Source organism: Oryzias latipes, chromosome 20 (genome assembly GCF_053564925.1).
Source record: "Oryzias latipes strain Hd-rR chromosome 20, Olatipes_Hd-rR_3.1".
Lineage (NCBI taxonomy): Eukaryota > Metazoa > Chordata > Actinopteri > Beloniformes > Adrianichthyidae > Oryzias > Oryzias latipes.
This window is the reverse complement of record NC_136256.1, coordinates 26,758,454-26,782,715: the sequence shown is the minus strand read 5'-3', so window position 1 is coordinate 26,782,715 and position 24,262 is coordinate 26,758,454. Positions and strand designations below refer to the sequence as shown.

Genomic DNA, 24,262 nt, shown 5'->3' with positions numbered 1-24,262 from the left:
GGATCTATTCGTCTGCAAGTGAATGCATCAGAAAGGAGCAGAGCAGGGAGCTTGTGGCCCGTCCAATGTATTTTCCAGGCCCTTTTCAAACTGCATTTTTCTATATTCACAGCAATTTGAATAAAGAAATTCTGAGAAATACAATTTTAAGTCAAATTTTCTTGATGTGTGTTCCCCATCATCAGAAAAAATGCTACAAAAAGATGTTAAAAGCACCATTTTCATCAGAGTGGATCTTCAAGGGATTTAGATAGTAATCCAGGCAGTTTGAAAGTGTTTGCTTTTAGATGTAGCTGATGGCTATCAACAGCTGTAGCTGGTGCCACGTTTGATTAACATGCGCCACTGATCAGACTAACTCCTGGAGTCAGCGTGTACATCTGCGCCGCCGCAGCAGCAGAGAAAGACACAGGCACGGCTGTCCGTTGCATCACTGCTGCGATGAAACCGCTGTAGCTGCAACTGTTAAACATCTGGTACAGGAAGATGATAAATCCAGAGCTTCTTTGACTAATCAAATTTAATCATGCAACCAGCCGACTGGATATAATTAGTGGTCGCATATTATGACTGCAGTCTGTCTTCAAGTGTATCTCCAATCAAATGTTACTCTTACTTGCCGAGCTGAAAGAAAAAACATGTAAAAAGAATCGCAAAATCAATAAAAAAAACATTATAAAGCTCTCAAATATGAGGTGCAAGCAGCAAAGGTTTCATTTGAAGCAAAGCAGAAGAAATAAAGCTTTTGAAATAATTTAATCAGTTGTTTTTAGCTGAAATGTTTATGCTTATTTTAAGGGTTTTAGCAGAAGCTAATGTTGTTGCCGGGGTTTGCAGTTGGTGGAGGACAGATATGCAGACAGAATGTAAAGGAAAAACCAAGTGAAAAGAAAAATCTGGGATAATTGACAAACAGGAAGCAGCTGTGGTGCACGCAAACAGAAGTCAGGTGTGACAGATGTGATGTGACACAGAGAACAGACCTAAAAAGATCACAGGGTCACATCTTCATCACAGCAGCATCAAAGACGAAGGATAAATGGGAATATTCAGAGAGGAAGAGCCGAACAGACACACTTAGGTAAGTATGGCATGTAAGATTGTTACTTCGATTTGAAATGCTGTTCAAACAGAACAACTTTGGGATGTTATCCTCCTCATCCTCTTCTTTCACTCCATGAAGAAACATAGACCGGCTGAGTTAAGTGTTTGCAGTTTTTAAAGCAACTCGAGCTTTAGTCAAATCCAATTCCTTAACCAAGGGTCCCTAAAAGAAACCACTATTTTTTGGTCAGAAAGAGGGTTTGCTTGACCCAGAGTCCAGAGAAAGAGAATGGGCAGGTCCCACATCGCCATGGTTACCAGATAGTTAGAGGCAGGTTTTCTAGTGTGAAGAGAATTTATTAAAATGAGTTCATAATTGGCATGCACAGCCGCACATCTGAAAGTCTGGTTAATGCTCTACAAAGTTTGAAATCTTGACTATTATTCTTTACAAGAGGAAGTAGAATCATGTCAATAGAAAATTCAACAATAATAAATCTGAGATGACTTCACTAAAGTTTGAACGTTAAACTGCAGACTTTGCAACAAGAAGAATTATTATTAAGAAGAAAATATTGACTGAAATTCCTGTTTTATTGCAAGTGTCCAGTGTTTTTGTTTACTGTTTTACCTGCTATTAAAGGGAGGGGTGCCAATTCATTGCTGAAATTAGTCTTTTATATTAGGAAAACTTCATAAAGCGTTATAGTTGTAATTTAATCTTTTCCTCGACCACAATGTCACGTATTTAAATACAAATATATGTATTTTTAGGATTAAAAAAAAGTGCGGGGCTACCAAGAGCCCTGGATTGTGATGCAATTTGGACACAAGTTTATTCTTTTTAAAAGCCAAATATGACATCACCCATTTGCAAAACCTGCCCTGCACACGCACGGATCTGAGCGGTCCGAATTTGCACAGTGCAGTCCCGAATCTTTGTCTTTCATTTTCAAAATGTTTTAATTATCGTAAACATTTTAAGAGGTTATTATCGTTATCAATATCTCAATAGAAACTCAGAATGTTTTAGCGGACTTAGATGTAGAAAATGAGGGACGTCTAAGTAGTGAATAGTGAAGGAATTTGGTCAAAGCCCAACCTATATAAACTGTGGGGCTGGCAGTCCTTTCATACAAAAGCCCAGGGGAATTTTGGTACAAGGAGGATTATAAGGTAAAAAATTAATAGTATGTAAACCCAAATATTTATTTTCTTGTGCACCAGTACGATGAAATGCTAACATTTTGTGTATTTCAGCATAATTTGCACAACATTTTTTTTAAAATCAACCCTTTATGCTATTTATGTGAAAGGCAGATCGTGAGCTAAATAATGTGCAAAAATCAAAGTGCCACTTGTTTCTGCAGCTCCTCTATCACTGCTCCAGACGCTAATTCAGGATTACTGGATTAGCTCCATGTTTTACCTCACAGATGTGACCTGGACCAACTTTAACGGTCAAGCAGCTGCGTAAAGAGAACATTCTGTCAACATCTTCCAAAAGAGCTTTTACTTCTAAAGCAGGTTTACCTTGTGGATGCTGGTGCATATCAAAATAATCTGGCCTCAGCTCAAATTTAAAACGCTGCTTCCTGTGAAAACTCCGTGCATTATAAGATTAGACCTTCAGCGCGCTCAAAATGCCCGAGTCATGACAGTGAATGATGGTTTTATTTAAAGTCATAATACTTTTAATAAATGAAGTACAGGGTGCAGTGTGAACTCATGAGATGTGATTAAATACTGCGCTCCCTCATTAATTAGATTCCATCAGGTGTTAACCGCTAATGCCGAGGCTCCCAAAACACACTGGCTGTTAAATCTGAACGCAGAAGGCGGACTGGGAAGAGGCAGCACACTTTGTCAGCAGCAGAAATGCCTTCATAAAGGCCTGCAGAGTTTATGATGGGAGGATTTGGGGAGCTTTTCAGTCTAGTAGTTGTATGAATGTCCACTCCATGTACCAACAAGACAATCCAAGTGACATTTAGGAGGAAAACCACCTAAAGTCGCTTCAATATAAAACCATCAATATGAGCTCAGTAAATAACCTTTGTGGGCAACTGCTTTTATTTTTCATTTTGTCTTTTTTTTCCTGTTCATAACCACCAAAGTCTGATGCTCTTCAGTGATAAATACCTTGTAATTTTAAGAAATGGGAGTACTGATGTGACAGTTTGTGTAAGGCGTTTGTATTCTTTTAGTGGATTTAAAAAGTCTTGGCCTTCTTAAATATTGCAAACAGAATGCCTCACAGAAAGCATCTTAAAAAAAAAAAATTCTGAGCAGCTGAGCTCACCACAGACTTTTCAAGCCTCAATTTACCTTTCTTTGCTGCATATAAAATAATAAATGGCTGCATTCTCTGGAGCTGAAAGCACCACGTGACCGCAAAGAGGAGATTGTAGAGATTCCAAGCACAGGCGACAGCTTGACTTACAGCTTTTTTTGAGGAATTCAATTGAGTTTGCTCCCTTTAAAGCAGATTTGCTGCCATTTTCTTTGATAATGACAGAGAAAATAAAATGAATTTAAATAAAATGGACGAGTTTTAAGAGTGGTTGGAGGAATAATAAGATTCCAGTACTTGGTAACACTCTTTGTAATTGTGGATGTTTTGGGGTATGGGGCTTGAGGTGATGGACTTTATATAGAAATCATGGATTATGCCATAGCCACATGGACCCGTTCTGCAGGTTTTTGGGTTGTCCGAGTCCGTGGAGGGTCAGAGAGAGAGCAGCTGTCTGTAATGCTGCATTCACACCGGGCATATGATGTACGTTTCCCTACCCGATACTAGCACATTTACCTGAAATTGGCTTGATGGGACATGTCAAAGTGACGCAAATCTTGCTCCAGGCGTTTTCTTTCACAGTTCAATTTGTGAGACTCGTTGGTCAAGGGGTCTGATTATCGCTCGATGGCCCAGGTTCAAATCCCGGACAAGCCCCTTCAAGAGAGTCTAATGATTGTTTCCTCCATTATTTATTTTGGGCTACACAGTGGCATGGTGGTTAACGCTCCTGCCTCACAACAAGAAGGCCCCTGGTTCGAGTCCTGGCTGGGGGACTTGAACCAGAACATCAATGGGGGACCTTTCTGTGTGGAGTTTGCATGCTCTCCCTGTGCATGCATGGGTTTTCTCTGGGGGACTCTGGCTTCCTCCCACCATCCAAAAACATGCTTCATTGGTCACTCTAAATTATGCCTAGGTGTAAATTTGAGTGGCGACCTGTCCAGAGCCTGCCTCGTGAACCCAAAAGGGAACAAATGGATTAGAAGATGAATGAATGAATGAGCTCAATTCCAATTGGTGTCATATAATTTTGGTCAGGTACAAGCCGCAGTTATTAATTTCTCCTTCATGATCAATTTTTAAAATGGCACTTACTTGAATTTAAAGGGACGCCATCTATACATTGCTACCAAATCCGAGTACCTGATTGGTCAAAGTTCGACCCTGTGCGTAGAAGATGCACACAGACGAATTTCCACGCGTTTACACAGACAAGTAGCTGTGGCTGAGGGGGGCATGAATGTAGCTTTACAGGGAATGCAGACTAACCCTGCAGTTCCCTTGAGGATCATGCAATCGCCTTAAGGGACGTCATGAAAATGGATCCTATTGTTGTGCGTGTGGTAAGTGGGTAGTGAAGTATTGATGAGGATAGTAGAAGTTGAATACACCTTTAGTGTACGCTGCCATAGTAAGTCCTTATGCCACACTCTAGTCGTTAGTAAGATGCGAGTACTGGTTCCTTGCTGATCGTGCATGAATCCGCATGCACGGGGTGTGCACGTGACATGCAAGTACCCGTAGGATGTGCACACAAACTAAAAAAAAGGATCTGAAAAATCTGTGTGACATGTTTGTGTGAGGGAGACCAGTTTAACTGAGCAGAAATCCCTAAACTTAATTCAGCGTGGACACAGTCTTGGTGACAGAGTAAACCTAAATAGAAATTTAGCAAAAAGATTAAAGACTTTAAAGATTTTAAATTAGAATAAATACAAAATTTTGTATCAAACAAGGAGTCTAATAGTCAATATGAGAAGACGGAACACCGAAGCAGACCTTGACAATGTCAAAGATGATATAAAAGTCCTTTGCTCGCCCCTGATTTCATAAAGTTGATCCAAATTTGCTACTTTGCCTCTAATTAGCTGCTGCACAACCACGGGGCCTGTGAGAAGGTGGCCTCAGGATGTTGAATTAACTTCCCTGGTGTGCTTTGTAGTGGAGATTACATCATGGTAATAAATTATCTCGTGACATTGAAGATCATGATCTGCAAAAGAGAATATTATCCCTGTAAAAGGGACGCAGACAAAAAGCAGTTGGCTGAACGCTCCTAATGGTCAAAATTGCAGTTGGGTGAGAGTGGGGGAGAGTGTTGATGAAAAGCAGAATTAAGATCAAGTAAAATCACATCTTTGCTGTCACACCCTGACAATAGAGTCTGACACCTGACTGCATTTCAGCTGCAACGTAAACATTTTGTAAAGAAATGCCATTAAATAAAGCTTTACTCTAAGCCTTAGTCACATGCACCTGTTTGTGGGGTTGACCCGTACGGTTGCTGCTGCGTGCTTTTGGGTCCTCCCGTAGGACGACCACGAAGAATCTTTAGGGGAGCGCAGGGTCGTACGGCCACCTCAACAAGAAAATTGAACGTACGGTTCTTATGCGTGTGGTATCATGAGGTTTTTGTGAGCACAGTGTAAATTACACACACTTATGATGCACAGGTGATGCCGTCAAACAGTGTCCTCACACCACACTCTACCACAGGTGTCAAACTCTAGGCCTCGAGGGCCACTAGAGTGCCGTTGGAGCTCTTTATTGGCTGAACACACCCGATAAGGGGATGGAAGACATGATAAATCCATATGATACACCTGCATCTCGCCTATTTCACCCTTACTTAACTCTTGCATGATCCTGTAACCTGGACTCTATTTTTTTATTAAGAATAAAGCTGCTTCAGTCACTACAGCCGGTGATGCCGTTAGTTTTGCAACTAGTTTAATTCAATTTAGGGTTTAGGGAAGTAAAACTGAGACTTGAGGAAGGAGATTTCTTCTTTAGCATGAGCATAAATGCAAACATGCCCCAACTCCCCCACACATTGAATTCAATTGAGCCGGTCTCCCCCAGCTTTTATCAGACAGCGTATTTTCCTTGTTATCCAACTTTTAAGCAGAATTAGTAAGTCAGGAATTTACAATTCAGATAAATGTTTACAAAATTTATTAACTTTTTCTTGTTTCAATGTTACAAAATAAACACATTTTCATGTAAACGAGACAGTAAGTAGGTGTAAGTTGTATAATTTTATTTTATGAGTCCCCTGCAGCCTGAACCAAGAATATTTATCTAAACTATTGATCTTTTTTAAAACTCTTTGATATGTAGCACTTTTAATAATCCAAACCCTGTGAGGAAACGGAAATCTTAGTTTATAAAACTTAATTAAAAAACCCCTCTGATGCTTTTTGTAAGTGAAACATTGTTGACCGGAATAAAGTGTCCAAAAAACAAAGTACTTTAAAAAGCCAGTAGTACTTTCAAATAATAAACTCTCAAAGAATGTGAATTTTAGGACAAACAGGCTCCATCAGATGCTGATATTTTTGTCTGTCTTTTACCTAGAAAGCAGAAATGAGATGCCGCATTGCATCTCCTGTGACTTCTATTTATACTTATTTAGTAACTTTGTTATTAAACATCAAAGGCTTTTCTCAATATATCTATATATAATTTTTACTTCATTATGTTATGTATTTCATTACTGGAAAAGAAGAAAATATTGCGTTTTTTTCTTCCTGTTCTACGCAAGATATTATTAACCTTTTCTTAAAACGTCTCCTTTAATATTAATGTTTTTTTTTATTATTGCAATTTTAAATGACCTGTGATAGATCATTAATGAAAAAAGTTTCTGGTCGATGTCACAGATGTTCAGATGTGTAACCGTTTGTTTTGGTGTTTCTTACAGATGGCGGTCTTTCTCCACCAGGTAAAGGGGATTTTTGGCCCAATCAAGACCAAGTGGACCATACCACCCATGACAGCCCAAACTGGAAGGGGGTCTTTTTGTGTCTGAGTTCCAGGTTTGGAACTTTTAACTAGTCTTTGAAACTCTTGATGGTCAAAATATTATTAGGTTTCTACATTTTTGTCTATGTAGGTTTTCCCCAGAGCTTTAGTTTGGCCCTTTTTTTTGGATTTCTGGTAACTTCCGTTGGTTTATCCTCTGTTATTGTTTTGTTCCTTCACATTATCCAGGCAAATGTGAACAAAACAGTTTATTAAATTAAGTCAGAGTTGGTTTACATGTAAATCTCAGCGAGTTCCTATCATCAGCGGTCATCCAACTATTTTTTACGCTTTCTGACATTTGGCAGAGAAGATGATTAATACGTTTTCAAACTAAAATTTAGAAAAGTTTGTTTAGTTGAAAAGTTTGAGATAATTCAAACACTTGGCGAATTTTGTATTTGATCCCAGCAACACAAATGCAGGGCAATGCGACCATCTCGAGGACACTGAGAAATTTTACAAAACTCATTCTAGGTGTTGATGACCACAACTCAGTAGGAGCCAGAACGTCTGACTTCACCCTTTTAGAAAATAAAGACACTGATTTGTATTTATGCTATTTTAACTATTATAAAAAAAATAGTTTTTGGCATACCTAAAACAAGAAGATAAAAAAAACGCAGCAATATTTTAGAAATTTGGAATAGTTTGTAGCCGAGGTTCAGGACTTCATTTCAAAATAAAAGACACCCTGTGATCCAGGATCCTCTCAGTGCAGTAGATGTAGTAGTAGGTACTGTGATGTCAGGAGTGAGTGAAAAACACAGTTTATTTGACCATTTGTGGTATATTTCTGCTAGAAATGTGTTAATCTACCTAATCAAAATTGAATCAAAGCTACACTTAAAAAAGTAATCCCTGCTATCATTGATTTTATGTGTTTCTCCTCACTGCAATAATAATAAAAAAAAAATTTGCCCTTTTAAATGTAGCTATGCCATGTCTTTGTTTTTTTCCCCCTTTACTATAATTTAAATCAAAGCAGGACACCAAAGTGATGCTAAACTATTTATTTACATAGAGTAAATGCAAAACATATTGGGTGTGTTCAAAAATAGAAAATGTGCCCGATAATCTAAAGTAGACTGATTTTCTGTGGTACAAAGAGCAAAAGAATTTGTTTAAATGTTCTAGTTTGACTTTGGTTAACTACAAAAACGAACCGCTCGATGGAATGTTGAAGCATTATGGGTACTGTAGTCAGGAGCCTCATAGAGTAAAACTTGATCTGTTCGTGAAAGAGTAGAAAAAAGTTTGTTTATTCACTTTACTTTGCTATTTAGCCTATTTACTTTTTAATTTACTGATCCTTTTTTAAAATTGAAAGCTTGTTATCTTTCTTTAACCAGAGAGCCACAATGGAGGGGTAAACGAGCAGCATGTATCTCCAAAGCAGCAGGTTGCAGACCACCTGCAGCAAACAACCAGAAGACCTAAGGCAGCACTTGGTAAGTTGTCTCTATCTAACATTGTGTTTTGGCCATTTTGAACTTTTTTAATTCTAATAAAATAACTTTGCTTCAAATATTTTATGATTTTAACCTGCTCGTGGGAAACAGAAAATATGTTTTGGAAGGTCCAACAAATGCCTTGTTGAAAGCCAATTCTATAAGGATTTAAAAGGAGATGATTTATAGGATTAAACTCCAACGTTGCTTAATTGCCATGTATATTTCCGTGTGGTTATGTTAGCCACAACGATTAATAAGCTCCAGCGGGAACATGGGAAAGCAGGTGAACCTGTGGCCCCATAGATGTTAAACACAGATGAATAGATGCCATATCACAGTCACATCCTAGTAAATCAGATAAAATGTGCACGGGAACAGGAAGCAAATGGGCTCCAAACGCAAAACTCTATATAACATAAATGGACAGGCCTCTCATAGATATTGAAAACTAGTAACCTTCAAGATCACCTTTTCCAATGCTCACTCACATAATGTCCATATACGGTCTTCACCGGCTTGTCGGCCATTCCAACTCTCAAAACCTTTGCATGTGGATGGGGGTCACGATCGGCCAAATTAACAGGAGATTTTTATGGCTCAATAACAAGAGGTATGTTATGTAGGTTCTACTAAAATGTGATCATGTTATCTGCTGAGGACTCTTATTTCAGGGTGAAAAGGCCAGAGAATACAAGGTCAGGGGGTTGATTTTTCCTGCGGAGGAGATTCATTGACCTCCTGAACCCAGTCTGTCCACCGGAAAAACTGGCATAAATAGATGATTTCCCAACCAATCTTTTAGATGGTTAAGCAGTCCGGATTCAAGGAAGGCCTGTTTGCTTCATGGATTTTTTTCCATGTTGTATTTAAAAACAATAATAAAGTGAAAGCTTATGGGGGATGGAACTGCACCTTAAACCATGGGGGTGATCCTCTGGCGAAATCCCATTATTACGTTTCCAAGCTTCTAAAATGACATAGCAGCAGATGCAGAGGTGCTTGTTGCACAGAACTCTTCGTGGGAAAAAAAAAAATGTTTGTCTCAAACAAGTAAAAAAAATAAAGATTTTTCTTTCATGTTTGAAGTGACAAAAATCTGCCAATGGAACTAATGGATTTGCCTCAGTAAGATTTCTTAAAGTAATTTGTGATTTCACGCCTTTCTAAGACAAAATGTATTCTTGGAAAAGTAAACATTAAAAGAAATTGTCTTAAAGATTCTAATAAATCTTTCCTGTTTCCCTAAGTCAAGTAAATCTCTTTCTTGAAAAAAAAAAACACTTACCCTTTAAAAAATAAAATAAAAAATACTATGTAAAATGAAAAAAAATTCAGAACAATACTTAGTACACTATATATTGTATAGTGTACACTATATAGTGTACTAAGAAATGAGTAGTGAAGGAATTTGGACACAACCTAGGTCTTGTTAGATGATGTGATATTGTTTTGAATGCTTAAGTTGTGGCGAAGGAGAATCTTGGAGCACCTGGGTGGTTTTACAGTGAAGACTGTGGTCAGGTCAATTATGTCTCAACTCACAAATGTGCTTCTGAAAGAATGCTCAAAGATTCCCATGAATACACTTGTAGAAAGACCTCCCAGAAGAGCTCAAGCTCTTACAGCTTCATAAGAAACCGTTGGGTTTGTGAATGGGCCGTCTCTTAAGTTCACATGTGTGTAAAAGCAACTAATCAAGTATGTTTTGCAATATAGGTTAACTCCCTGTAGGGTACTCTGATTAGAAGCAAAAAAGCAATAAACAAACCAAAAAGTGTGTTACAGAGCATCAATTAAATTATAGGAAAAACAGCGAAAACTATCCAGGCTAAATTCCCATCAAGATGGAATACTAGATGCACCAAATTACCCCAAACAACAATTGGATGAACCCTCTTCTTAAAATATCCATAATGATAACAAGGCGGCGTTCTCCTGAGATTATAACATTGTGTCATATATCATTAGAAAGTTATTTTTTACCCTTATTCGCCTGAGAAAATGGAAGAATAATTAGCCAGTTTAAAACCAGAAATCAGTAGGGAAGAAACCAAAGCTGAAAGTGTAGATAAACTGCACCACGAGTGTAGAAACTAGTCATTTGAGGTGTTTTTGAATAAATTTAGAACATCTTTGTTTTTTGATTCTGAATATACCTATTAAAAATCTCAAACAATATCAGCTTGCATAATCTAACACTGTCTGTGTTCATATATCTTAGTTTATAAAATTATGGTTGCAGGGAGGACTGGATTTTGGATTGTCTTTGTTTTAGTTTTTTTTTTTACATTTTTATAAAACCACAGAGAAAAATCTGACCATTGCTATCAAGGGTTGGCTGTGGTCAATTATGGTTTTTCACCTTAATTAATTAATTCTATGTTTTTTCGGGAGACAGTTTTACCATCAGTCCAGGGACAGCAGATGAAAAAATAGCTTTGTAGCTAACTTAGGTGGTTGTTTACCTTACAAGACTTACAAAGCCCACTAAGACGACTGTTGTTGGGAATTTGAGCTATGTAAATAAAATTAAATTGAATTGAATTGCATTGGCAGCAATGTCCCTGTCGATAGAATAAATAAATAATAAAAATATACAAAGACTTTAGTCTTTTGGGGAGAAAATTCATGTATGTTCTGTCTTTAAAGTCCCACTCCAATCATCTTTTGATCTAGTTCCAAAGCATTTGGAGTGGCCTTATACTTATAATTATGCTGTTTTTCGCTACAGTTACAAAGAATGGTGTCATTTTCTGGGACATAGTTTCTGCAGAGCAGTTTACCCGCTCTCCTGCTAGTTTACAGTCCCTCACACCCAACCTAACATTACCAGTGCACCAAAAATCATGATCAATATTGGAGCTATCCAGCTGCACAGTTTTGAGTGAGATGTCAGCTTGGACGAGGAAAATAAAAACGTACATGGATCTATATGTCTGCAAGTATTGGAATGGTAGCGGAGCAGGGATTTGTAGCACCTACGTCACAGCTAAAGCTTTCTTTTTTGTCTGCTCTATAATCATTATTTGTATAAAGACATTTTTAAAACTCCACTCATCAAGACGCAAAATGCCAGAACCTGTTAAAACCACCAATACCATGATTTTCATTGGAGTGGGTCTGCAAACTAGTACAGCTTGTCACCTAGAAATGTTAAAGGGAAGTCATTTCTTCCACCATTTGCTCATTGCATGCTCATCATTTTACCTACAAAATGCAGCTTTAACAATTTGCAGGATTTAGACTGGAGTTACAGTTGTCCCACGCAGTGTGTGGTTTTCCTTTCTTCTGGACAATTTGGGAACATTTAAAGACACAAAACTGCACGTTTCTTGAAGCCTGCAGGCACTTCCTGTTTGGAGGAAGTGCCTGTCCAGTCCAGTTCTTATTAGCAGTCAATGAATATAACTGAATCCAAGCTCAGACAGCTCTGCACATTTTGCACATTGTGACCTGTTTGTAAATAGTCTTTAAATTATAATGCCTTATTCGTTTACATTTCTGCTACATTTTTGGTTTTTGTATTATTGTTTTTATATCATTCTATTTTCTCTTATTCTTACTGCTATGGTAACGCACAAATTTCCCACGATTGGGATCATTAAAGTACTTTTAGATCTGATTCTCATGCTTCTTTATGTGGGTAAAAGTTTTGCTCTTCGTTTGCACAGTTTAGATTAGCTGAGTTGCAACTTTTTTTAAAACCTTTATTAATAATAAATTGACTTTAACTACCACCCTCTTATGCACTGTTGTATGGTTAAATAAACCCTATTAAAACAATAATAAAATTACATTGGGTTATGTTCTGTCCATTGGCTTGTAGAACAATAGCACGCGCTGTTTTTATGAAGTAGAAAGTCTAGGTTCTTATTGGATGAGAAAAAGAGTATTTTTTGGTGGTTTCTTACTTCATGAGCTTTTGAGAAACTTTGAGCCAGAGGTCTCCTTGCCCCACTCTTTTACACTTTCCATCCATTCCTGTGATTTAAATAATGAAACGCCATGTTTCCCGAGCCGAGTGCTTGGCTCTCAAGACTTTACTACAAAGCTGAGATGAAAATGGATCTTTTCCCTTTTAGCAATGTCACCTTGATGGAATCACAAGATGAATTCTGGGTTGTTGTTTTTTTTTTTTTTTTTTTTCGGAGGGAGTCGAGCAGAGAGGTGTCTTCATTTCACTTTGATGTGTGGTGTCATGTACTGTAAGTGTCAGAAAAGAGGAAGAAGACTTCCAAATCAGAAGGAAGAATTACATTTCCTGACATCAGGTGTAAAGAGATGGCACTGCTCATTTGAACGGTGGAAGAATTAGAAAATCCCCAGTGACTATCACTGTGAAACCAGAGGTAACTTTAAGGTACATGCTCTTATTTTGAAAAGCCTGATTAGAATACTCTCCCACACAACAAGCCTCTTTTCTTTGTATTTTTTATTACTTTTTTATTTATTGTCAAGGATTCATTCCATTCAGATTCACTTGAGTCCAGTCAGCCCCCCCCCCCCCCCCCCCCCCCCACCACTCCCCCAACGTCCTTCAGCAGTAATTTATCGCCGCGTTACATCTGGGGAGATTTTGCGGGCTATGTCAGAAAATTAGGCAGTGGAATAATGAGAGTTGAGGGACATGTGCTTTCGTTCTGCTGGTCTGTAGCCCCGCATCCAAAAAATCAAAGGACTTTCCCGGCTAATAGGAGGGGGGCGGGGTTAAACAGCTTGGATGCCTCACTCTTTTTTTTCCCCCCTAGTCATCTCTTCAAACACTAAAAGAAATGAATGCCTCGTTTTACACCGCAATATTACAAAAAATGACATGAAGACACTGCTGAATTAACTTTACAGGGCCAATTTAAACTGTAGCAATTACTGCTGCTTTTCTTTCTGGACACTAGATGAGCACCCAGCTGGGTTTAGTTTTTTTATTTTTACTTTTCGTGGCCAGTGATGAGCGCGCCATAACATAATCGCAGCATAAATCAACGTAATCTTTCTTCATTTGAGCTGAATTGGCGCAGCACGCACCCAAGCACCCCCACCCCCTCCATGGTTGCAACAATGGCACCAGTAGCTCGACTTTGTATAATGAGCCCAGCCACGGTCGGCTGCTTAGATGAACACAGTAAATACTCACACTTTCCCCTGTGAGGGCTCAGGCAGACCCACTGCATGGCACTTTCAGCAGGGATGGCTGCTAATTACAAGTCAGCTGTTGTTTTTATGGGTATATTTAGAGGAAACCCAAACTGGGTTTTTTTTTTAGCTACTAAAGGCAAAATACACAAAACTCCCCCCCTAAAAAGTTTGTTTTCCTTCATTAATTGGATCATTAAAAAAAAAAAAAAACACATCTTAAATGACAGTAACAATGTGTTAATTATGAACATGTTTTTAGTAAGGATGTTAAATAAATATTTAAACTTTTTAATAAAAAGAAATAACATTTCTCTGACGTCAATAATGAACCAACATATCAATGAAATTTAATTAAAAATAACTTTTTTAGCCTGAGGTGACGAGCCTGGCTCCGTCCTTGGCCAGCGTCTCGTTATCCAGAGCCCCTATGGCCCCAATGGCTGCCGTCCGGTATGGCTGAGCGCGTCTGTCCTGTTGCCTAGGGGCCCACGCCGGGGTCACCCGTGCTCCGCAGATTCCGGGAGGGGTCCCCATAGAGTCTATTTGTGACGTAGAAGATGCGCTGGACGGGGCATGAGCTCCAAGCTTCCTGCAGCGGGACGGGGAGGCGGGTTGCTCCACGCCAACGGGCCCACCCACAACTCAGCGGCGAATTTCTAATGAAATTATGTTATAAAACAAGAGACAAGTCTTCGATTTTGGCTTAAAGCATCATACTCATGATTAAAAGGCCACTGTGAAAGCTTTGAAAATGGATCCAAAGGGGATCGGACTCCAGAGTTCTGCTAAAACCTGACCTGGATGAGATGGGACTGATGGAGGCCGATGGGTCATTTGACTGAAAATTGTTTGTCTTTGAAACTTCACCAAGTAAAGCCTGAAAATGCCTCATCCTTATCAAATGAATACACAGAAGTATAAAAAAATACTAAAGAAAACAGTCAGACTGGGTGGTGTTGATGTTTTGGTGTTGGGTTCATGCATTTGTGGGGTTTCTGCAGCTTCTGTGGGTCCTCTGTTAGTCTAAAACACTGATGGGCTAACTCCGAGTGGGGATGGGGTGAAATGAATTGACATTACTCAAAAATTGTTTGCACTTTTGTAAAACCTAAGTGGTGAATTTGTGCTTTCAGAAATGAACTGGTCTCAAGTTGAATAGGTCCGTTTCAATCAACAGCCTTAAGTGTTTCAAACGTCTGTTGGTCCTATCAAACCCATTTGACCTCAAATGGACCCTGAATAGCCTTTAAGAGATGACCTTCGGGGACAAAAGGCTGAAATATTTTCTCAGAGAGGTGAAAAATGCGTGTTTGATTGAAAAAAATACACACAAAAGAAACCCAAACTGTCTTTAGTCATTTTCATTGTTTCAAATTACCCATGTCACCAGTTTTTTTAATTTTTTTAGTTTATTTTTAGAGTTGTTTGAGTTTTTGTAAATCTACCTTATATACAGAAATGTAAAAGCAGGTTGACATTTATTAAATAAACCGAGATTACAAAAGACATCAAAGATCAAAAGAATAAAGTGGGTGACAAAGAAAACCAAATAAAACATTATTGGCTAAAATGAACCATGGCAAACAAAAGGAGATGGAAATTTGGCCCTGCAGATAATCTACAGTAAAGAGTGAAACAAAGCAGAAACCAAAGTATTCAGTAAAAAAAAAAGAAGTCTGAAAAAACTGAAGGAAGTATGCAAATAAAACTTTGACAAATTTAAACCATCAACATTTTCTAAAATAGAAGTTGAAGCTACGAAATATGGAAAAAGATTTTGACCTAAAAAATTTTTCTGTAATAAGTTTGATAAATCTGTTTGTCTCTACAATTAATGCTTGAAAAAAATCAAAGGAAATTCTGAGAGAAGGACGTTTTTTTTTCTGTAATGATGTAATCCATACTAATCAGTATCACCTGAACATTATAATTAGACTCAGTAAACCCAACACTGTCGCAAATCCTTATTAATATATTCCAAATGCTTAATTTAATTTTCTCAGTTGATAAAATTAGAAATTGAACTTTCATGTTTTGAAGTGTTGTGCTATTTTTTTCCTTAAGAGAAACCTCATTTGTGAAGGTGAGAGTCTCTGCTGTCACTGTCAGTCATTAACAGAAGCCACAATGGATTCTGGCAGATCAAACAAGTAAATTAATTCATGACAGCTAATAGAATTTGAAGCACTAACATCTTGGCGTGCACCGATTATATTCTTGGAAGCTGCTTTTTTGATTGTGGCCAGGACTGACGGATACACAAATCAACACAAATGATCCTAATAAAAAATTATTTAAAAAATCCCGCTTCTATTTAGGATTTTTTTTTTTCACAAACAAGGTTTTGATTTGATATTTTTAAGCCAACAAACGTTAAATGCAATGGTAATTTTCTAAAGTTTTAAAGAAAAACTTAAATTCTATTCCACTTGGATCCTGCAGGAGCCTGTTTTCAATGCTACAGCCCAGCGAATTTACTCCAAAAGTCACAGGAATATTTTCTGCAGCGTCTCAGTTTTCATGTCTCTATATTGGCGTTCCCGATTATGTTCCCCGTCCAGGAGAAGCAGTTCATCTGGGATGGAGGCCATTCCTTTGCTCGACTTCAAACGGGGACGCTGGAACAAGCTGTCGTCTGTTTCCATGTTGCATTTCCAGATTGCCAGAAAGAGAAGAAATACAGCCTTACCCCTTTATACAAATCGTTTATGCAAAGGGGGAAAGAAAAATCTAGATTTGATCAAAAAAATAACCATATTTTGCGTAGTGCATAGACCTTCAAAACCACGTGTAGACTCAACTCGGTTCAATTCAATTCAATTCTATTTATGTGGCCCAATGTTACAACAACAGTCGTCTCAATGGGCTTCAATAGCTAGACCTCTTTTAAGTGCAAAGATGTTTTTTCATTCCTATAATAAATGTCAGTTCAAAGGTGCGGCTTCTCCTGCCTCATGTCTGTTTTGAAAAGGCTCTGCGGAAGGTTATGAAATCTGACCTTGTTCGGCTGAAATTTCAATTTCTGCAGGGAAACAACACATTAAGCACCAAGGCTGCAGACTTTTTAAAGCTTTAAGTAAGACTGACAACAGAAGAGTTCAGCATTAACGGAAAACTACATAGTCACGTCAGACAAAAACAAAAATCAACATGGAATTTTGAACAAATTGTGCAGTTAATTTACTTTTTGCATTACTAGATACTTCATGTTTTAATTTAACTTGTTGCTGCATATTTCAACACTGGAAAAGTTGTTTTGATATATGACGAGAATGATTGTGTAGTAAAAAAAAAACAGTACCAGTAATATTTGCTTTCTAAAGATTTCTGAATTCTTCCTTTTTCAATTTTTAAATACTTTTTTTCTGACATTTTTTATCCTTAATCATAATTCATTCAGATTATTTTATGAATTAACATTTCAAAAAGTATAAAAGCAGGACAGTAGTGACCCAGACAAACACCCTCGACTGTAAGGCCGTGTCACGCAGCCACTACGTACATTTTGTGCATTTTTCACGTATGAAATTTTGGCTTTTCGTGATACGTGCATTATATGAGTAATTCATAAGTGTTGTGTGTTCAGATGTGTTGCCGACGGGTCTTTACGTGAATTCAGTTTTGTTCAAAATTTTTGGCCTGTTGACAAAGTTTACGCGTAATTTACGTAGTTTATACACAACTATTACGTAAATCTTACGCAATTGTGCGTCATTCTTGCAAGATGCATACGCACATTTGTGTCTTTCCACGAATGGACCACGTATGTCGATAAGCTTTTCTCGCATCGATGGATAACTTTTATATTATGTGTACGGTGCACACGTCATGTTCAAATTACGTAATTGTTGCAAAAATAACTAATGAACTGCATACAAACAGCTGAATAATCCCGCACGGTTCAAGTTGTACGTTGATTTATTTGTTCTTTGCGTGGTTTGTTCGTACGTCTTCCATGGTTTTAACGTGGTTCATACATGATGCATCTGGGAGTATTTCACGTAAAGACCACAACTTTTCTCACTTTTTCCACGTATATTCACCAATTTACATCCGTGTAACATGCACAAAATGTATGTAGTGGCTGTGTGACACGGCCTTAAGGAACACCCTGACACCAGAAAGCCCTTTGTCTTTCAGGATGAAGCGCTTTCAAAAACAAACTGGAAGCAGATTCACTTGGGTTCTTTTAATCAAAATTAAACAACAACAAATGAAACGACCTCAAATGTTTAACTTTACAAATCTGAGCACTGCTTCAACACTTTGAACTCTGCAGATGCATTTTCTAAAGCTACTTGTTTTCAGCGTCCACTTAGTCCTACCCCATCAAGTTAACAGCGGATGCTGCTGAAAAGATTAGGTCTACAGTTATTACCTCAGGGCACTTAGAGCTTTGCAGCCTAAGGTTTTATGATGATCAGGCAAAGGCAGAATCGGAATTCTTTCCCTACCTCTTCAATTGTAGGGGCATTTGGAGGGATAGGGGTATCCGAAATAGTGTTTTGAAGGGGAAACTCTGGCGGCGGAGGGATGCTGAACCCCTCGGCCGCGAGGGTAACGAGGAGAAACGCATTTCTTTATGTGGGTATACATTTAAATATTAGTAATGATTTTTTGTTTTATCGTGACTTTTTAAAGTTATAAAACTGATGTTATGCGTTTTCCGGGCGCTGGCAGCTCGTCGCTAATGTAAATGACCTGCAACGATTGATGATGTCATCAAGTGGGAGTGACTTCTGAATTAGAAAACACTATTTTCCAATAACTCTGTGTGAAGGGTTGAATAGAACAAGGACCAAAAAAGAAAAGGGCAGCATGTGCCGCAACTCAAATCTACATTCTGTCTCAGTAATGAAATTTGAAAGAAAGCCCTTGAGGGATTAGGGATTCCCCTTTGCCAACAGATGTTTGTAAAATGAAAGCCTTCCAGAGGGGGGAGGCCAGGGGCGGGGTAGAGAGGCAGGGCAAGGAGGCAGCCAAAGTGTAATCTTGAGATGGAGGGAGAAACGTTTGAGTTCTCTCAGCAATTTTTCTGTGGGGGTGGGCACACAAAGGCTGTTTTCCACATTATAAAAGTATTAGAGTGCAATCCCCCAGCAGAGGAGTGCTGCATCAGGATCAAGACTTAAACAATGTTGCCTTGTCTTTATCTTGCCGCCACACTCTCCGACAGACCTGCTGGAATTGACTCGTAGCCTGTTATTCCCCAAAGCCCGAACGCCGCTTACAGCTCCCACTCATTCAAGTGCAACTTCATTACTGCTCCAAATATGCCGCTCAGATTCAAGCATCCGATGCTCTCACATTCCCTGCCTTCTGTGGCATTTGCATCATAAATAATATTACTTATAAATGTTTTTGCTTTTCACTCGACAGACAAAAAAAGAAAAAAAAAAAACACACCTTTTGTGAAGTTATGATGAGCCTTGACAGCAAACTCTGACCTTCAGCCACGCTAAAACCTTAAACCACACACAAACCCCAGAGAGAGAAATTGCTCCAAGATGGTAGATGCAATCTTTGGTTCACCTTCTGTACAAATTCAACAAAAAAGAGCACTTGTTAAAGACCCTCAATTTATTGGAGCGAAGCTGTCACATCTGATTTAGCTCACAGGAACAGAATGGCCGACCCTGGGACAGCGGAGGGACCAGGCGATTGGTTGTTGCCAAACTTGTGTGACACTAAAACACACCTTTCACTCTTATTTTTTTTAATACAAACTCCAAGAGATAAAAACGTTGAGCCCAACTCTCGCAATTTTATGATTCACCACATTTTGCTGGAGAAACATCCACTGTGAACGTCTTTTAGTGTGGATTCACAAATGAACACATTAGAGTTTGCTGAAAAATGAGTCTTAATTGTTACCTCTGGCAAACGGGACTTCACACAACAGAACAAAAGCTCTCCTCCCGGCACCATGTTTGATGTAATGTGGCGATGACCTTGCTGCAGCGCACCCTCTGCCAGATCCTTACGAGTTTATCTTGACAGGCTCCCAAAGACTGTCTCTCAGGTGTCGCGTTGTTGGACCAATTCATTTAACTCTGTCACGATCCGAGGCTTTAGAAGCCGCTGCTTGATGAATACCTATTGTTCCTCTGGCTGTTTGCATTCCTAGAAGCAGGCTGCATTACTGTTTCAATGCCTTTTAGACTCTTACCTCATAAGAAATTGGACCATTTTTATTTTTTTGTCTAACCGTTCACTGTTCTTTCTGTTCTGTGTGTGATTCCCATGGCAACAACACCAAGATGAACTTCTAGTAAAAAAAAAGAAAAAAAAAAAAGGAGAGATTCCTCAGAGTTTTGGGACAATATTTCAAGGACAAATAACTTTAAATATATAATTTTAATAAAAGCAGCAAGAAAGACACTTATTTTCACTTATATATTTCACATATGAAGTCAGAGCAAGCAACATTTACTCTACTGGTTCTCACACCTAACACTAAGCCTAAAGTTGTGTTCCTCCACTACTCAATCCGCTAAAAGGACATTTGTCATTTTTATAGGGGGTGTCCAAATTAACTTTTTCAAATTCCAGCGCCGTGGAAATTTCCCAGAAGTCTCTGAAAAATACCAGTGTGTATCACTAGATTAGTGAATATAGACCAAAATGTATTTGAACAATTGGTCAGTTTTAAAAAATGTATTTACATTTATTTTCTATAAATCATTCAAGTTTTCATGATCAGAACACGTATTCTTTGTGAATTAGGTGATGTCATATTTGCCGTTGATAAAAATAAACAAGTGAGCGAGCAGCATGGTGTCCAAATTGCTTTGAAATCCAGGGCACCAGGTAGTCTTTCACTATAGAGTTTTTAGGGAGGATTGGCTGATGCATGTTCATGAAACCGCGCATAGCGTTCATTCTCTGTGAGAACGGAAAAGCTGTACTCGAACCTTAGCACTACACACCATTTTGGTGTTAATGAACCAACCAGAGTCATCAGCAAAGTTTAAAATAACAAGGAGCCAGAGTGAGTAGACATGTTCCCACCTGCATGGGAATGTCTTGGAACAGCCTGAGGCTTAATCATTTGACCATCAGCAAGCAGAACCTCTACAAGTGCAAACGTTAGGGAGTATTTTTGGTTTGGAGTTTGAGGCGGATAAGAAGTCCAAGAAAATAAAAGAACAATGATTTTTAGAGCCAGCTGTTGTTGCTCAGCAGGCTGGTAGGTATTATAAATGCTATTTCCAAACAATTTGGAGTCCACCATCCTTTTGGGAGAATGCTATATCACAGACGCAAAAACTTCAAGACTGCTGCCAGTCTTCTTCATTGCCACATGCAATGAAAAAACAAACAAAAAAGAAAACTGGCCAGAGATTGATCTCAGGCTGCACACGCCTCATCTAGTAATAGAAATGTTGTGTGTGGTGAAGTGTTGAGGAGGTTGTAAGGGTCTCCAGAACCAGCGACTGCCATCAAGACACAACAACAAAGCCACATTTATACATCAGCAATTGTAACATAAAAAAGTTCAAAGCTACAATAAAATCTGACATAAGCAGCTTCAGAAACTAATGGTGACTTTCCACTATGTAAATTTCACCTCTCAGTTAGAATTCACCCCTTCTTATGCTAATTTCTAACAGAGGGGCCCATATTTATTTTAAGTTGAAATCAACTGAATGTCCAGGAGTCTGTCAGGTCTACTGCAAGTTCGTAGGGTACATTGTGTACTACTCCAGTATCTTTATTGCTTGAGCCATTAAATGACTTCCAGCAAACAAAACTGATGTGACTGGTAATTGTTTCAAGATGCATGTCTACAAAGTTATAACATGCAACATGTGACCTTGTGTTTTTGTAATTGAACTCCTCGTCTCTACTTTTAATCTCCAGGAATGGTCTCCCCTGCAGTGCCTTCTTACACCTGAGGTTCACATCTCTCTTGTGCATTTTTCTTTTATTATGTAGCTTTGGGGTTATTTGTACTTTATTTTTATCTGTGGATACCTAGACACTGTACACTCATTGAGTGCGCATTATATCCTCTGCATACCAAATATAGAATTGGTCCAACTTTAGGTTTTCTCTTCTTGCTTACAGTTTTTGTAGGCTTGTTTACAAAATGCTTAGTTTGTAAAAATATAACAGAAAACACAGACATTTGGTTTTTCAAAAGACAATTTTTTGACAATATTTGTGTTTAAAGGTTACTTTACCCTCTTGCCATCATGTTTCTAAACTCCAGCATACATTCAAGATTAAAAAATATCTGTTCATCCACTAATGTCTTCCTCTGGTTTTTGCCTTGCACAAGCCTTTTTTTAATACAAAATCTCTAAGCACAGCTGTATTGTTTTTTGCCTCAATGACCAGTTTAGACCTGCCTCTGCCCTTCTAAAACTTGTGACGTTTGTCTTTTTATGGCCGAAGCCACGTAGTTTCATTTGGTGGTGCATCTTGGATGCCGACCATAAATGACAAACAAAGAATCTGATTTTGAAAGTTATTTCAGGATCATGGTGCACCTCGTCTTACATCAACTTTTCTTATGCAAATGAATGTTTTCCAAAGTGCTTCAGAACTTCAGTGTCATGTGCAATAAAGGCTTCAAACGGCAGCAAATGTAGTTAGCAATTTACTAAATGACAAAAAACTACTAAATTGAAAGTCCCCCCCCCCAAAAAAAAAAAACATAAAAAAACACACATCACTAAAGTATATTACTGTCAATGTGATATTCTGTGATATTCTCTACTTTTCCCTCACTGGTTTCGTCTAACATCATAAAGTTCTCTTCTCAACCTTTTCTCTCATATTACATCAACAAATCATCTCAAGCTGTTACTTCTATCTGTGCAAACTCAACTCTGAGCAGCTGGACTGCCTCATCACTACGCAGGGGGGGTTGTGAGTGAAATGAGTGGTCTTGCCTGGTTCAGCAGTGGGCATGTGGGTGTTAGATGAGTCATTGATCCTTCTCAGCAGGCTCTTCCTTCGTGCGATTCCTCCACTTTGCGCTACCCTGCCCCCCATGCCATTGACTTTCTGCCATTACGTTCCACCATCACTGCAGGACTTGACATGTAATGATCCTCTGAAGGAGGAAAGTTGCATTTATCACATGGCAACAGATGTGACAGGCAGGGATCCAGAGAGAAAGCAAAGGCCAGAGCAAAAATATCAAAACACATAAGCTGGAAAAAATGGGTGCAGTCTGACTGACAGTGGGAGATTTCCAGGATAAAGTGACAAAATGGCAAAAATGTCTTTCACGGGGAGCCATAAGAAGATAAAGAGGATGATCTATATTTACAATATAGGGAGAAAAGAATTTGAACATCAGGCTTGACTCCAATGTGATACATTATTTTTAAAGTCTGTTTAAACGGATTTCCTCTTGAATCAATATATATTGAATTTATATTTACAAAATGCATAACCAGATTCAGATTCATGGTAAATATTTGACCGTATGGTAATAAACCTCAGCAAAAATAGATGGAAATTTGTCTAAAATGGTCATTAGGATAATCCAAAGCACCGCATTTCCTGTTGCTCCCCTTAAAGACCCACTCCGATCATCTTTTGGTCTATTTTCAATCAATGGATTTATTTATGTAGCACCGTAAAAAAGCAAGCAAACTGCTTTTTAAATCACTCCCAGTGGTCTTTTAATTATGCCATTTTTAGCCAGAAATCTAAAATTCTGTCATTTTCTATGGCATAGCTTCTGCAGAGCATCAGAAACTCATAAGACATTTTCATCCAAGATGTTTGATGCCACGAAGTAAGCCCGGCCCCACTTCCCATCATTCATCTGTTTACATGCATTTTTTTCCAGCTTACTGCCCAACAACCTCATATTAGCGATACAACAAAAATGGGGAGCAATATTGGAGATATCCAGCCGTACAGTTTTGAGCCATATTGGAATAAATAATGTTCAGAAATGCAATTCTGAGCCTAATTTTCTTAATAGATGTTCTCCAAGCCAAAGGAGAATCCATACCATTTTCCTCTATGTTTTTCCGGTCTCTCAGCTTCATGGACCATAAATCTACATTTCTAATGTTATACACTAAGATTTCTTCTATGTCCTCCGGGCTCAGGTCTTGTATCTCCAGCCCACTGCACCTTTATGGTCAGATCCCATTTTCCTTCATTGAAAGACTCCCGCGTTACCTGCCTTTTATAATTCCCCCCTTGATGAAATGATGAAAACTGGCATTAATTTGAGGTCTTCTGAATGGATGATGATGATGAGGAGCAGCACATGGACAGACTTTTTCTCTAATTACGGATAAGATGTAAGACATGCTACTGACGAGCAAAAACAAATCCTCTGTAAACATGAAACAGGCGTGGAAACTGGATTAGGATTATGTCAGAAAAATGTTTTGATGCTGTAGAAGGAATAAAACTTTAAAAGTCAATGTTTTGGTTTTATATTTTAATTAATTAGGTGCTTGTAGCTGTGTGTTGTCATTGCAACATTTAATATTTGACATGTTTTCTCAAATATGCACAGGTCAGGGCAGGTAAAAATGGTAACAATTAC

The 24,262-nt window shown here is 38.4% G+C and overlaps 1 protein-coding gene across 1 annotated transcript in view; it reads left to right on the top strand.

Moving 5' to 3' along the window:
• Positions 1-910: 910 nt before the first annotated feature.
• Positions 911-24,262, top strand: part of cdh7a (cadherin 7a) — a 215,533-nt gene continuing 192,181 nt past the window's right edge. The window contains exons 1-3 of the mRNA XM_078938306.1: positions 911-1,081; positions 7,047-7,161; positions 8,500-8,598. The gene's annotated coding sequence lies outside the window, so the exon portion shown is untranslated. The remainder of the gene's footprint in view (positions 1,082-7,046; positions 7,162-8,499; positions 8,599-24,262) is intronic.